General features: G+C 44.3%; 1 protein-coding gene across 13 annotated transcripts in view; it reads right to left on the reverse strand.

The window, feature by feature from the left end:
- The window catches only part of PLEKHA7 (pleckstrin homology domain containing A7), a 199,780-nt gene that overhangs the window by 84,472 nt on the left and 100,615 nt on the right, over positions 1 to 14,693 (reverse strand). Inside the window, exon 1 of one of the 13 annotated variants that reach the window (XM_057507430.1) lies at positions 5,783 to 6,056. The exons of the other annotated variants lie outside the window; for them this stretch is intronic. The gene's annotated coding sequence lies outside the window, so the exon portion shown is untranslated. Of the gene's footprint in view, positions 1 to 5,782; positions 6,057 to 14,693 lie in introns of those variants that run through there. 13 annotated transcript variants of the gene reach the window in all.

Consider the following 14,693-nt stretch of genomic DNA (forward strand, 5'->3'; position numbering starts at 1 on the left):
TCCCAAGTACCCACTGAGATAGGCAGGGCAGATATTTTTATCTCCATGTTGCTCATAAAAAAAACTGAGGATCCGGGTTATGGGATGTTATTGGAACACTAAATTTAGAAAAAAAGGCTCATACATTGAGAAAAGAGATGAACCACGGTAATGCCTCCTGAATACTGAGGTCTTAACATTTCTGATCAAACTTGCCCAGACTGCTAATGGCAGAGCTTGTGGTTCAGTACTTCTTGAGCAAAGGAAGATGAGTTAGGTCCTTGGGCTCTTTCATTTAATCTTCCCCAATACCCTGTAGTGCGGCAAGGCTATGTTTTGTCCCGCTGGGCCACAGGTGAGAAACGTGAGACACAGAAAGGGTAGCTGGCTTGCCCAATGGCAGTAAGCCCTGCATTCTCACACACCATCACCCTCTGACCTCTTGCTACTACTCCAGGCTCGCCCTCACCAGGTGAAGTCTGCCCACTAAATGCTGGCTTTCCACACTCCTTTGGAGATCATCAAGTCCTGTGACGACCTGCTGTCTCAACCCCTTAGACCAAAAGCGCCCCAACCTCACCTGCTCCATTTCCTGACTTTCTAAAACCCATGGAGAATCCCAGGTCCTGTCACCCTGTCTCAAGACACATTGAGCAGGCACAGACAAGTCCCCTGAAATACCTGTTCTTAAACCTGAATAGCCACCTTGCTCCTTAGTAGTGATGGGGATGGCCTGGCTGGGAGTCAGGTGGCTGGTTTCAAGAGGACAGAGAAACTCTTTCTCTTCTGTACAAGAGCAACTCGGCAAATGAGGTAAAACACAACCTAGCCTTTATTCTCAGGCCCTGCTCGTCTTCCCAGGAACAGCCCATCTGAGCTGAATGGCAGCCAGTCTGACAGGGAGAGGAGCAGAGAGCACAGAAGGAAAGTGCCAGGGACGGAGGATCCCCAGGCAGGCAGGTCATGGGTAACCATCCATGTAAGTCAGCGTGTCTTCACAAGTCCAGCGCCGGGAAGAACTTGGGTTGGGCCCTAAAGAAGTCCAACAGCAAACACAGTGGGGACCAGGGAGAGCCCAGGACGGATCTGAGCTCAGGATGAGGAAGAGCCCACCTGTGAGCAGAGACAGGGCTGGTCAGCACGTAAACGGGTCCTACAGTTCCTTGCAACATTTTTGCAAGATTTATTTTCCAGTCATTTAGATTTTGACTATAATGTGAGCAATGACTCTGATTGTTTAAACATAAAGGCTCCAATTACTTAGCATGGCAATTTTTTTTTGGCATGGCAAGAAGTTCTGGAGTTACATGAATAGCGCTCAAGAGTGGAGGTCAGAGCACCCTGGCAAATCTGGTCTTCTGACAGTGGTGGTGGTGGTATTGGTGCTGGGAGAGTGACAAATCTACTCCATCAGCACTCGCTCTTATCTGGCCCATGCTATAAAGGGGAGAGGAAAGAGCTTAAACATGTAAGAAAAATATCTGGCCTCAAAGCCTAAAGAGGGACTTTATCAGGGCGGTATGCTTGGCAGCACTGGCCACTCTGGACCTTCTGGCTCCTCAGTGCAGCTCCCAGGAAACCGTACAAGAGGCACCCTGCAGGCCTGAAGCCAAGCACAGTGCTGCCTCCAGGCTTGTGAAGGCACCTACTACCTTTGTTCTAACTCCCAAGAAAACTAAGCATTCTGGGTCACCTAATAATGCCCCTTGCTTGGTCACAAAATCAGTCACTGAAACTCCGAGAATGCAAGAAACCACGTCCCCATCCTTAGCTCCCATCAGGGCTGCAGAGCCAAGGCAGCAACCAAGAGCTGAAACAGCATCTCCACATTCCCTCAACATTGCTTAAGCTTCCTTTTGTTTTATTTTACTTAACACTTTTACAAAACTGTTCATTTAGTGCAAAGTGCCACCATCATTCATGTGGCATTTCCTAAGGGGGCTGAGAATCTTACTGAAGTAGTCTTCCAAGCTTGCACTGTTTTGAAAATGTCAAGATTTTCAACAGCTCCTTGCACGTGAGCATTACTCTGAGAGGCCCTCCTTCCAGAAGCATGGGAGTCAGTCAGGTCTTGATGAGCCAATATATGGTTTCCGTTCTCTCTCCAAGTGACAGTCATCAACACAGCACTAGCTGGCCTCCTTCAGTATCCACCCTGAGCAACAAGTCAGCCCAGAGCGTTGGGATCAGAAGATCTGGGTTCAAATCATAGGAAGCCACCTCACCTCTCCGGGCCTCAGTTCTTCCATTTACATATAGGGAATAACAATAACATACTTTCAAAAGGTTGTTGTGAGGATAAAATGAGGGAACATACACTAAAGAGCCTCTCTCAATGCCTGGCATACAGACAATAGTCAGTTAATGGTTGCTGAACGTGACTGTGGCAAGGGCTAATGCGTGTCTAAATTTTAACAGGGCAAATAGGATGAACCACCTCCCCTGACACCCACCAAACCTGACCTCCTCCTCCAGGCTCCCTATTTCCATCAACAGCATCACTATCCTCCTTGGAGTCATCCTTCATTCCTTTCTTTACCTTAATCTTCGCATATATTAGCAAGTCCTGTTGCCTCCATCTGCAAAACATACTCTGCATTCATCCACTTGCCCCCACCTCTACTGCCAGCACCCTAGTCAACTCTTGATAAGGTTCGGCAACAGCCTCCTGCCTGACCTTTCTGCTTCCACCCTGCCTCCGTACCACCCATTCTCATCACTGGAAGCCTGAGGGACCTTTTAAAATATGTTAGGTCATGTCACACTCCTCCTTTCCACCCTTCAACAGCTCCACACCACAGAGTAGAATTCAAGCTCCTTACCTTGGCTTACCAGATCCTGGATGACTGGGCCCTGCCTAGCTCCATCCTCTTCTTGTACCATCTACTCCTTCCCCCATCCTGCCTCAACCACACTGGCCTCCTTTCTGCTCCTTGAACACCAAGCTCCTTCCTACTGAGAAGCTTTTGTGTGAGCTGCCCTTTGAGCCTGGGCGCTCTCTCCCCCACAGTCTAACTGGTCCCTTGTCACTCAACCCTCAGGGGCATCATCACAATCTCAGAGCCCTTCCCAACCACCTACGGAAGCAGGCTCCCAGTCACCTCATATCACATCGCCCCATTTTAACTAATACTGTTGTTTTCCTTACTTGTGTATGTGTTTGATTACTGTCAGTCTCCTTGACTAAATGTGTGTCTGGGAGAGCAGGGACTTTGCCTGTCTGCTCACTGCTGTCATCAGCCTGTGACAATGCCTGGCACTGTGATATTTGCTGAATGAATGAGTGATAAATGACTAAGGAGGCTCCTACCTTAAAGTGAGGCCATGCCTCCAAAGACTTGAGCTAACCCTACAGAAGTCTGGGCTCATGTAACAAAAAGACAAGAACCCGAAGGGTCAGAAGCCATCAGGAAGGTAGTGGCTTCTGCTCTGACTGCCAGAAGAAGAATGAGACACCAAATGCCAAGAATGCTTCATCACTGGCTCTTCTCCCAACTGTGTCACAATATAATTTAGAGAAATTAGCCCTTGCCTGCAATTTCCCCCCACCGCTGCAAAGTGGAGTTAATACACTCAATAGAGAGAATCGAAGAATGGAAAGCAAATGCCTGAGAGGAAATTACTGAGTGATTAAAGACACACAGGAAGATAATACAAACATCACCTGTATCTCTTTTCTCAGTTGGGAGAGTATTTGGAGTGAAACCTGCAATTTGTTGACTGATTATATGCTCTCTCACATTGCTGTCTACTTACTTCATGTGTGTGTGTTTCCCTCTCCTTCCCCTACCTCCAGTGGGAGCCTGAGCTTCTGGAGGGCTGGGCGCAGTCAGTCACTCACTGCTCCTGTACCTTCCGCAGCACAGCACAGTAATGCCAGTGGAGCAGGCACTCGAACTCCTTTATCTCAACAGGCTGAGCACAAACACGCATCACCTTCCTCTCATTTTCTGACTACAACCCAACATATCACAGGTGCCCCAGAGAGCGCAGGGGAGACAGGTCATGATAAAGGGTCCCACGCCCAGGTTGGGAGACCCTGCCAGCCCCGGGGGAGCAAGGCACGGACCAAGGTTGGCCCCCCACCTGCATGCAGTTCACACCTGACCTTCACTCACCAACTTTCACACCCAGCTAAGCAAAGGCACTAAAATCCAGCCACACCCCCCACCGCCCACCCAGCGCAGCAGTCAGTAACTGCCTTCCTCACCCAAAAGCGCCCAAAGGCATAGAGCCTGGCTTGGTCAGGGCTGGGCACAGGGAGTCACAAAATTAACTGAGTAAGCTTAACATTCTCACATCTTGCAGAGAAGGTAGTCTGGCCTTTCCAAACTTTGGATTTAACAGACGAAAGTCTTCTGTATTTTATTAGGCTCTCCAGATCCTCTCAGTGGCCAACCCCTTTCATAAATTACCTCTTCTGATCCAGTAACCCACACTGTACACCCGTCTTGCCCCTGAGTTCCCACGTGGGGCCCCAGAACTTAGGTTTGCTAGTTGGTTAATCAGAAGTTTTCATTTTGGCTTCACAGAACCTCAAAAACCATGAAAAGATTAAAGCCAAACTCCAGACAGAGGAAATCAAACCCAGATAGCCTCCCTTTCCATTTTTTAAAGGAAGTTCGCAGTGAAACAACATTCTAGGAGCCAGCTTTGTCACTCCCCATGGGACCCACAGCTCAAGCTCTCTGGGTCTTGGTTCCCTCATCTGTCCAGTGAGGGGTTAGACTCTCTGTCTGGAAGGGCCACATGAGGCCTGCAGAGCGCGAACCCCAGGCTGTTCGGCACTGTATAGACTGGAGTTCAAATCCCAGCTCTGCTGTGCACTGACTGTGCATGACCTTGAATGAGTTAGTGACCTTTCTGAGTGTTGGTAAAAAGAGAAGACAATTCGTTATCTGTAGAAAAAGAAGACAATTCTAACTCCACAAGATTGTTCTGAAGAACGCAGATAATGTGCCTGGCCTACAGTAGACACTCACCTTCAGTGCCTATGACATTTTCTTTTGCTAGCTCTAAAACTCTATTCTAATAGAGCTGTTTGGCCATCTCCCATGTTTCAAATCCAGTATTACTAGCCTGCCATAGGATGGCTCAAGAACACATTTTCCTCCTTTTGAGTTGAGGCACAACACCCAGTCTCCTGTTTAAACTTCTATTTAAAGAACTCACCTGCCAAGCAAAAGAGCTTAAAATCAGTGGGTGCCTTCCTTCACCACACTCTGTCCCTCACTGGCTCGAGCCCCATGGTTCAGAAAGCACAGCCCAAGAAAAGCAGCCCCCCTAGAAGGCTGCGCTGACTCAGGGGCAAGCACACACTCTACAGAAGCTTTAAGACTTCATAGGAAACATTTTTGACCTATGAGAACACCCAGTTTTAGGCTTCTGTTTAATACTCTTCAACAAGTCAGATTCCTCAAGTGTAAAATGAGAAGTTAGGACCAGATCCCAACTGTAACATCTCAAGACTCTGAGGTGCACCTTGGACCACTGTGCAGCCTCAGACTGAAATGTAACAACATGACACATAGCTGGAAACACAAAGAACAAGCTGGAATAGCTGTCCTCCCCATCTTGATCTCACTAACAGAACAGCCTTTGTAACATCAGGGAGGTGTAAGCAATGATACTTTTGTCCCATTTATTCCCAATTAAATTGGATTATTTGGGTTTTGTTATTCTTTAACTGGAGGCACTCCTGCAAGCCACTGAAAACTCCCTTTCTCCCCATCATTACTTGACTTTCATGAATCAGAATACATCGCGGCAAACTGAGTCCCTGTGAAACCGGTACAGGACTAACCTGCTCTCCTGTGCCCACTGGGAAAGGTGGCGGACACACTCGCTCTCTCCTTGAGCACCATGTTCAGGATTGTGTCTTCCCCAGCCTTGGTCTTACAAAAACCCCAGTTCAAGCCAGACAGGGAGGGCCTGGCCGCCTGCAGAGGCGGAGTGGAGGCTCCCCAGCCTCCTACTCTCTGTTCTGGAGCAGCCACCTCCCAGGGTGTCACAAACCCAACAGCCACACAAACTGGCAGCGATGCAGGAACACAGATCCAGCTGAGTCACCACCCTGCCACGGCCAAGCAGAGCACTGGGTGGCGTGGACGGTGAGGCAGGCACTTCGTTTCTCCAGGCCCCAGTTCTTCTGTTCTTTGAGACCGTAAGGCTGGCTACCCCTCTAGGAGCAGGACATAAGAAACACCTTCCTTAAGCTCTGGAGGCAGAGTGAATCGCTCCCTCAGCTTTGCTCTGCCATCACCATTTTTTCAAATCTCCATATCCTTTGTACCTCCTACTACTGCCTATAATACAGAGATGATTTACTGTGAAACTAGAGAAGCTCAAGCTTCCAGATCCTTCACTTTCCTAAGCCCCTTCCAAATCCCTAGACAGGACAATAGTAATGTGTTTACATGCTTCCTGCAATTTCACTTATTTTAAAGAAGGCCTACCAAAGTGTGTAAACACCAAGCTCCACAACATGTAGCTCTGCCACAGTAGAATGAATGAATGACTTATGAGCCATCCTGACATGTCATCCTAACAAGGGCTTTTGGTTTGACAATACTTGTTTTAATCACAGAGGAGATATGCCGAAGCCTGCACACACACCCTCATCGATCACAAGTCAACTGCTGTAAAGATGGGAGCAGGTTTAAGAGCACAAACTCCATTCATTCAGCATTTATTTAGCCCTACTATGTGCCCAGCACTAAGTGCTATGGACTAAAACAGTTAGAACATAATTATCCCCACTGAAGAGCTTATAATCCAATAAAATAGACTGACAGTCTTAGATACAATGTACATTTTATATATTAAACATAAATAATATATCTACAGACCAGAATATAAAAGCAAAGCAAGGCACACCTATTTCTGAAGAGTCAATCTGCTGGGTACAACAAGCCTGGAAGGTAAATCGTATTACCCCTATTTTCAAATGATAGTGAGGCCCAAAGGGGTTAAATGCCATCCCAACACCACTTAACCAGTAAATAGGTCAGAATTCAAACTCAAATCTGCCTGACTCCAAAGTATGAAATTGTTCTTAGCAGCTACACTTCAGGCAATGGCCAGTTGCTCTGCAGAGCCTCCAAAACATCAGAGGACACACTCTGGCCAGAAGTGCAGGAACCACACTGAGCACAGAGGATGTGGGCAAGCTTCCAAAGCCCTCACTCCCGGGAGTGGAGGAACAGGAAATGCCACGAGCTTATTCATCAGGTGTATAGGTAGAAGCCTCATTCACCAGGCACACCCTAGCAGGGATGTGTGACAGCTGCCTGGGAGCCAGAGAGGCCACATAAGAGGCTACCGCCCTGGGGCCCTGCCTCCAAATTCCCTGGTCCTTGTTGCCAGATTCATCTAGGCTGGATGGAGCACAGCTGTGCTCCTTTATCTCCTGCTACACACCCTCCGTGGCTCCTTGTCTCTCACCACTTCCCTATACCCCTGGCTTCTGCCAAATCTAACAGCTTAACCACCCCCAAGTCAGCATCCTTTCCTCCGTGGGCCTTGGCGCCTGCTGTCCTTTTCCCTAACGAATTCTGCCCAAACTTCAAGGCCCCTTCTCTTCTTATAGTCCTTCCTGGTCACTCCAGGCCACTCTGCTTTCTTCCGTCCTCACAACACTTGGCTCTGACAACCCACACTCCTTATTTCCCAACACTTCATTTTACCTTCCAGAAATTAAGCCCCAGGTGTTACAGAAGGGTATAAACTAGCAAAGCGAAAGCTAGCTATCTTGCCCCCCATTAGTGTCAGTCTCAGAGGTAACACCTTTACCAGTTTCTTGTATATCTTTGGTGTTTTTTTTGCCTTTATGAAATTTTTATGCATTTAAGATCTTATACATACATCTTTTTAGGAAAAATTTACACAAACAGAATAAAACTGCATATTATTCTATAACTTGCTCTTCACCTGTCCTGGAGTCTTCCATATCCATATGCAAGGATGAACATAAGCAGTTCCCACCACACACAGCTCCCCTAGGACTCCCACACCAGAACAGACCAGCCTATAGACTGAGTAACCCTGGAGTCCATCCCACATGCCCATCTGCCCAACATGTATCAGAAGTTTCAAATCAATGACCTGCAAACCGGTTTGTCCCCCAAATTCATTTTATTTGAGCCACACATTTTTTTAAACGGAGCCAACATTTTAAAGTAAGAAAATTTCATATACAAATCCAGCTTACCTTAGAAAATCCGAAGCTGTGGCAACACTGGGCCTCCATGAGAGGTAGAATGGCCTGTCTAGCTCACTGCAGTCCCTGCCACTCCCTGGTGCTTCCTGATGTTAAGAGTGTACACCTAGTGCTATTTATCATCATACCTGCATTACTAGTTTTCTTACAGAAGAGAAATTTCTTTGGATCCCTAACTCAACTAGAACTGGGAAAACAAAGGTAAATGGAGTGGGCCAGATATTCCAGAAACAACCTGGAGAGGATAACATAGTCTGCTTTGTTGTTATCTTCTAAGCCTCTATAAGTATTTGAATTTGCAACCCCTGTTTGTCCCAACACCACTGATTCTAGAGATCTTTCAGGAAGGAGACCTGTTTTAAAGAATAAAAATTTCTTGCATATGAGTTAAGAACTAAAAGAAGATGGCATAATGGGCCCAAAAGTGTCCCTCTCACAAAAATCTTAGAATCTTCCCAGTAACAGTGAGTGGACTCACCCTTAGCCTGCACTGACCAGTGTCCTGGGAAGGTAAGCCCTGAGCCAGCCAGCAGACTGCTTCTTGCACAGACAGAAAAATCCAGGGAGGCACTGCCAACAGCACTGTCCCTAAAGAATAAAGAACCCAAAGGCAGAGAGGAGCCAGAAGCAGCAGCCCCTTCTGGACACACGCGGGGCCACCGCCAGCAGACGGAGCTCTTGCAACAAAAAAGCATTCGACCAGGTGCGGCTGGGAACCAGATCATTCAACTCCCCCAACCTGAAAAATGCAGTCCAGTATCATGTTTAGAGCACAGGCCCTGGAGCCCAGTCCTCAACAGCTGCCCACATCACAGATAAGCAATGACTCCAGAAAGCAATTCCAAAATGTTGCCACCAACTTTTAAAAATACTTGCTTCTAAGACCCATCTATATGCTGCTTACAAGAGACTCACCTCAAACCCAAAGATATACACACACCAGAAGTGAAAGGATGGAAAAAGATATTTCATGTAAACAATAGGGACAAAAAAGTAGGTGTTGCAGTACTTATATCAGACAAAATAGACTTCAAAACAAAGAAAGTAACAAGAGATAAAGAAGGACATTACATAATGATAAAGGGGTCAGTCCAACAAGAGGATATAACATTATAAATATCTATGTACCCAACACAGGAGCACTGACATGTGTGAAACAAATACTAACAGAATTAAAAGAGGAAATAGAATGCAACCATTCATTTTAGGAGACTTCAACACACCACTCACTCCAAAGGACAGATCAACCAGACAGAAAATAAGTAAGAACACAGAGGCACTGAACAACACACTAGAACAGATGGACCTAACAGACATCTACAGAACTCTACACCCAAAAGCAGCAAGATATACATTCTTCTCAAGTGCACATGGAACATTTTTCAGAATAGACCACATACTAGGCCACAACATAAGACTCTCTAAATTCAAAAATACCGAAATTCTACCAGCTAACTTCTCAGATCACAAGGGTATAAAACTAGAAATAAATTGTACAAAGAAAACAAAAAGGCTCACAAACACATGGAGGCTTAACAACATGCTCCCAAATAATCAATGGATCAATGACCAAATTAAAACAGAGAACAAGCAATATATGGATACAAATGAAAACACAGCAGCACAATGCCCCCGTTTCTCAGGGATGCAGTGAAGGCAGTTCTAAGAGGAAACTATGTAGCAATCCAGGCCTATTTAAAGAAGGAACAACAATCCCAAATGAATAATCTGAAGTCACAATTACTGAAACTGGAAAAAGAAGAAAAATGAGGCCCAAAGTCAGCAGAAGGAGGGACATAATAAAGATCAGGGAAGAAATAAATAAAACTGAGAAGAATAAAACAATAAAAAAAATAAATGAGACCAAGAGCTGGTTCTTTGATAAAATGTACAAAATAGACAAACCCCTAGCCAGACTTATTAAGACAAAAAGAGAATCTACACACATCAACAGAATCAGAAATGAGAAAGGAAAAGTCATGATGGACACCACAGAAATACAGAGAATTACTAGAGAACACTATGAAAATCTGTATGCTAACAAACTGGATAACCTAGAAGAAATGGACAACTTTCTAGAAAAATACAACCTTCCAAGACTGACCAAGGAACTATCAGAAATTCTAAACAGATCAATTACCAGCAACGAAATTGAATCGGTAATCAAAAAACTACCCAAGAACAAAACCCCTGGACCAGACGGATTCACCACTGAATTTTCTCAGACATTTAGAGAAGACATAATACCCATTCTCCTTAAAGTTTTCCAAAAAATAGAAGAGGAGGGAATACTTCCAAACTCATTCTATGAAGCCAGCATCACTCTAACACCAAAAGCAGGCAAAGACCCCACAAAAAAAAAAGAAAACTACAGACCAATATCCCTGATGAACATAGATGCAAAAATACTCAACAAAATATTAGCAAACCGAATTCAAAAATACATGAAAAGGATCATACACCATGACCAAGTGGGATTCATCTCAGGGATGCAAGGATGGCACAACATTCGAAAATCCACCATCATCCACCACATCAACAAAAAGAGGACAAAAACCACATGACCATCTCCACAGATGCTGGAAAAGCATTCAACAAAATCCAACATCCATTCATGATAAAAACTCTCAACAAAATGGGTTTAGAGGGCAAGTACCTCAACATAATAAAGGCCATATATGACAAACCCAAAGCCAACATCATACTTACAGTGAGAAGCTGAAAGCTTTTCACCTAAGATCGTGAACAAGACAGAGATGCCCACTCTCCCCACTATTATTCAACATAGTATTGGAGATCCTAGCCATGACAATCAGACAAAACAAAGAAATAAAGGTATCCAGATTGGTAAGGAAGAAGTCAAACTATCACTATATGCAGATGACATGATATTGTACATAACAAACCCTAAAGAATCCACTCCAAAACTACCAGATCTCATATCTGAATTCAGCAAAGTTGCAGGATACAAAATTAATACACAGAAATCTGTTGCATTCTTATACACTAACGATGAACTAGCAGAAAGAGAAATCGGGAAAATAATTCCATTCACAATTGCATCAAAAAGAATAAAATACCTAGGAATAAACCTAACCAAGGAAGTGAAAGACCTATACCCTGAAAACTACAAGACACTCTTAAGAAAAATTAAAGAGGACACTAACAAATGGAAATTCATCCCATGCTCTTGGCTAGGAAGAATTAATATTGTCAAAATGGCCATCCTGCCTAAAGCAATCCACAGATTCAATGCAATTCCTATCAAAATACCAACAGCATTCTTCAACGAACTGGAACAAATAGTTCTAAAATTAATACGGAACCACAAAATACCCAGAATAGCCAAAGCAATCCTGAGAAGGAAGAATAAAGTGGGGGGGGATCTCGCTTCCCAACTTCAAGCTCTACTACAAAGCCACAGAAATCAAGACAATTTGGTACTGGCCCAAGAACAGACCCACAGACCAGTGGAACAGAGTAGAGACTCCAAACATTAACCCAAACACATATGGCCAATTAATATATGATAAAGGAGCCATGGACATACAATGTGGAAATGATAGCCTCTTCAACAGCTGGTTTTGGCAAAACTGGACAGCTACATGTAAGAGAATGAAACTGGATCATTGTCTAACCCCATACACAAAAGTAAATTCAAAATGGATGAAACACTTGAATGTAAGCCATGAAACCATAAAACTCTCAGAAAAAAACACAGGCAAAAATCTCTTGGACATAAACATGAGTGACTTCTTCATGAACATATCTCCCCGGACAAGGAAATCAAAAGCAAAAATGAACAAGTGGGACTATAGCAAGCTGAAAAGCTTCTGTACAGCAAAGGACACCATCAACAGAACAAAAAGGCATACTACAGTGTGGGAGTATATATTCATAAATGAGAGATCCGATAAAGGGTTGACACCCAAAATATATAAAGAACTCATGCACCTCAACAAACAAAAAGTAAATAATCCAGTTAAAAAATGGGCAGAGGATCTGAACAAACACTTCTCCAAAGAAGAAATTCAGATGGCCAACAGGCACATGAAAAGATGCTCCACATCGCTAATTATCAGAGAAATGCAAATTAAAACCACAATGAGATATCATCTCACACCAGTTAGGATGGCCACCATCCAAAAGACAAACAACAAATGTTGGCGAGGATGTGGAGAAAGGGGAACCCTCCTACACTGCTGGTGGGAATGTAAACTAGTTCAACCATTGTGGAAAGCAGTATGGAGGCTCCTCAAAAAACTCAAAATAGAAATAACATTTGACCCAGGAATTCCACTCTTAGGAATTTACCCTAAGAATGCAGGAGCCCAGTTTGAAAAAGACATATGCACCCCTACGTTTATCACAGCACTATTTACAATAGCCAAGAAATGGAAGCAACCTAAAGTGTTCATCAGTAGATGAATGGATAAAGAGGAGGTGGTAGATATACACCATGGAATATTATTCAGCCATAAGAAGAAAACAAATCCTACCATTTGCAACAACATGGTTGGAACTAGAAGGTATTATGCTCAGTGAAATAAGCCAGGTGGAGAAAGACAAACATCAAATGATTTCACTAATCTGTGGAGTTTAAGAACGAAGCAAAAAATTGAAGGAACAAAACAGCAGCAGACTCACAGAACCCAAGAATGGACTAACAGTTACCAAAGGGAAAAGGACTGCAGAGGATGGATGGGAAGGGAGGGATAAGGGGAATAAGGGGCATTACAATTAGCATACACAGTGTAAGCAGGGGGCACAGGGAAGGCAGTATAACATAGAGAAGACAAGCAGTGACTTTATAGCATCTTATTACACTGATGGACAGTGACTGTAATGGGGTATGTGGGGGGGACTTGATAATGGGGGGAGTCTAGTAACTATAATGTTGCTCATATAATTGTACATTAATGATACCTAAATAAATAAATAAATAAATAAAGTCTTGCTTCCGCTAAGTATTCGGGAGGAATCCTAAGAAACCCAACAAGTCCTAGATGACAACCTGAACGATACTGCACTATGGCTCCCAGTAATGATGTGACAGAAGCACAATCGTTCATTCATGTAACAACCAGCTGCTGATCCACTCTACCTTATACTACCTACTGAGTAATCTAGAAGAGGGAGGGGTAAGTGACAGCTTAGTCTCTGTATCTTGTCAAAGGTGAACAAGAACAAAGTTTTTCAGCTTTTCAGATTCATGAATGATCTGTCTTCTCAGTAAAGAGCTATGAATTCTCAGTCTGCGAAGCCAACTAGAGACCTTTGATCACAAAGGTAACCCTTCTTTCCCAGAAATCACAGTATTTAGAGTTTTAGAGCTGAAAATGACAGAGCTCACGTCATCCAATGTCTTTGTTTTACAGATGAGGAAATTGAGGTCTGGGAAGGTGAGCGAATTGCTCATGGTCATAGTCAGTACTGACCATAAATTAACACATGGTTCCTGAAAAGAGGGATTATGAAAAAAAAATTGGACACTGTCTTAAAATTAATTTCCTGCGTTTTAAAAAATTTCACCTTCTAGTGACTAATTTCTATAAACATGAAAAATATATTTTAGAGCTGGGAATCTTGTATCCAGTCAAAAGACCTTGTACAGAAATCCAGTGTGGTTGGTCTAGACTCAAGGATAAAACACGCCTGGGGAGAAGGCCACGTGAAGACAGAGGCAAAGCCTGGAGGGACCGTCTACAGGCCTAAGGCTGCCAAGAGCTGCCAGCAACCACCAGAAGCAAAGAGAGGCATGGAATGTATTCTCCTCAGAGCCTCCCAAAGGAATCAGTCCTGCTGACGCTTTGCTTTTGGACTTCCAGCCTCCAGAAGTGCAAGAGGGTAAGTTTCTGTTGTTTCAAGACACCAGGTTTGTGGTAGCTTGTTATGGCAGCCCTAGGAAATAATGCGAATCTGTATTCGTTTAGTGACTTTGATTTACTATGAACTCAACTAGTCAGCAGTATGGGAAGGCTGTCACAAAGCCACTAGGGCCTTGGACTCACTCAACAGTAGCACAGAGTCCAGAACAGGGAGGTAAAAAATGTTCTATTCTGAACTAATCAGACTCCACCCAAATATTGTGTTCTCTTCTGATAACCCCACCTACAGGCCAAAGCAGAAAGCTAGAGCATGCCCAGTAGAGACAAGTCGCAGCTATCACAGGCACCCACGGTTCAAAGTCACATCACTGAAGGAACCGGAGTTCACAGCCTATGGAGACTTGGGACACATGGCTGCTGTCGTCACCTCTGAAGGACTATCAGAAGGAAGAATAATTTGACGTGTTCCCTGATGTCCAAGATGATACAGCTAGGATCCGTGGGTGGGGTCACTGGGAGGCATATTTTTCATGGAACTGAATGTCAACAATGTCAGTCAGAATAGCCTCTTAGCATCAGACTGGTTGGCTGCCTCCTGTTGGTAGAAGCTTTCAAGCCCAAGCCAAAAAAACATCTGATGTTTCTAAAGAAAGAACACAAACCCCAGG

The sequence above is a fragment of the Manis pentadactyla genome, chromosome 9, assembly GCF_030020395.1.
Source record: "Manis pentadactyla isolate mManPen7 chromosome 9, mManPen7.hap1, whole genome shotgun sequence".
In the NCBI taxonomy this organism is placed as follows: domain Eukaryota; kingdom Metazoa; phylum Chordata; class Mammalia; order Pholidota; family Manidae; genus Manis; species Manis pentadactyla.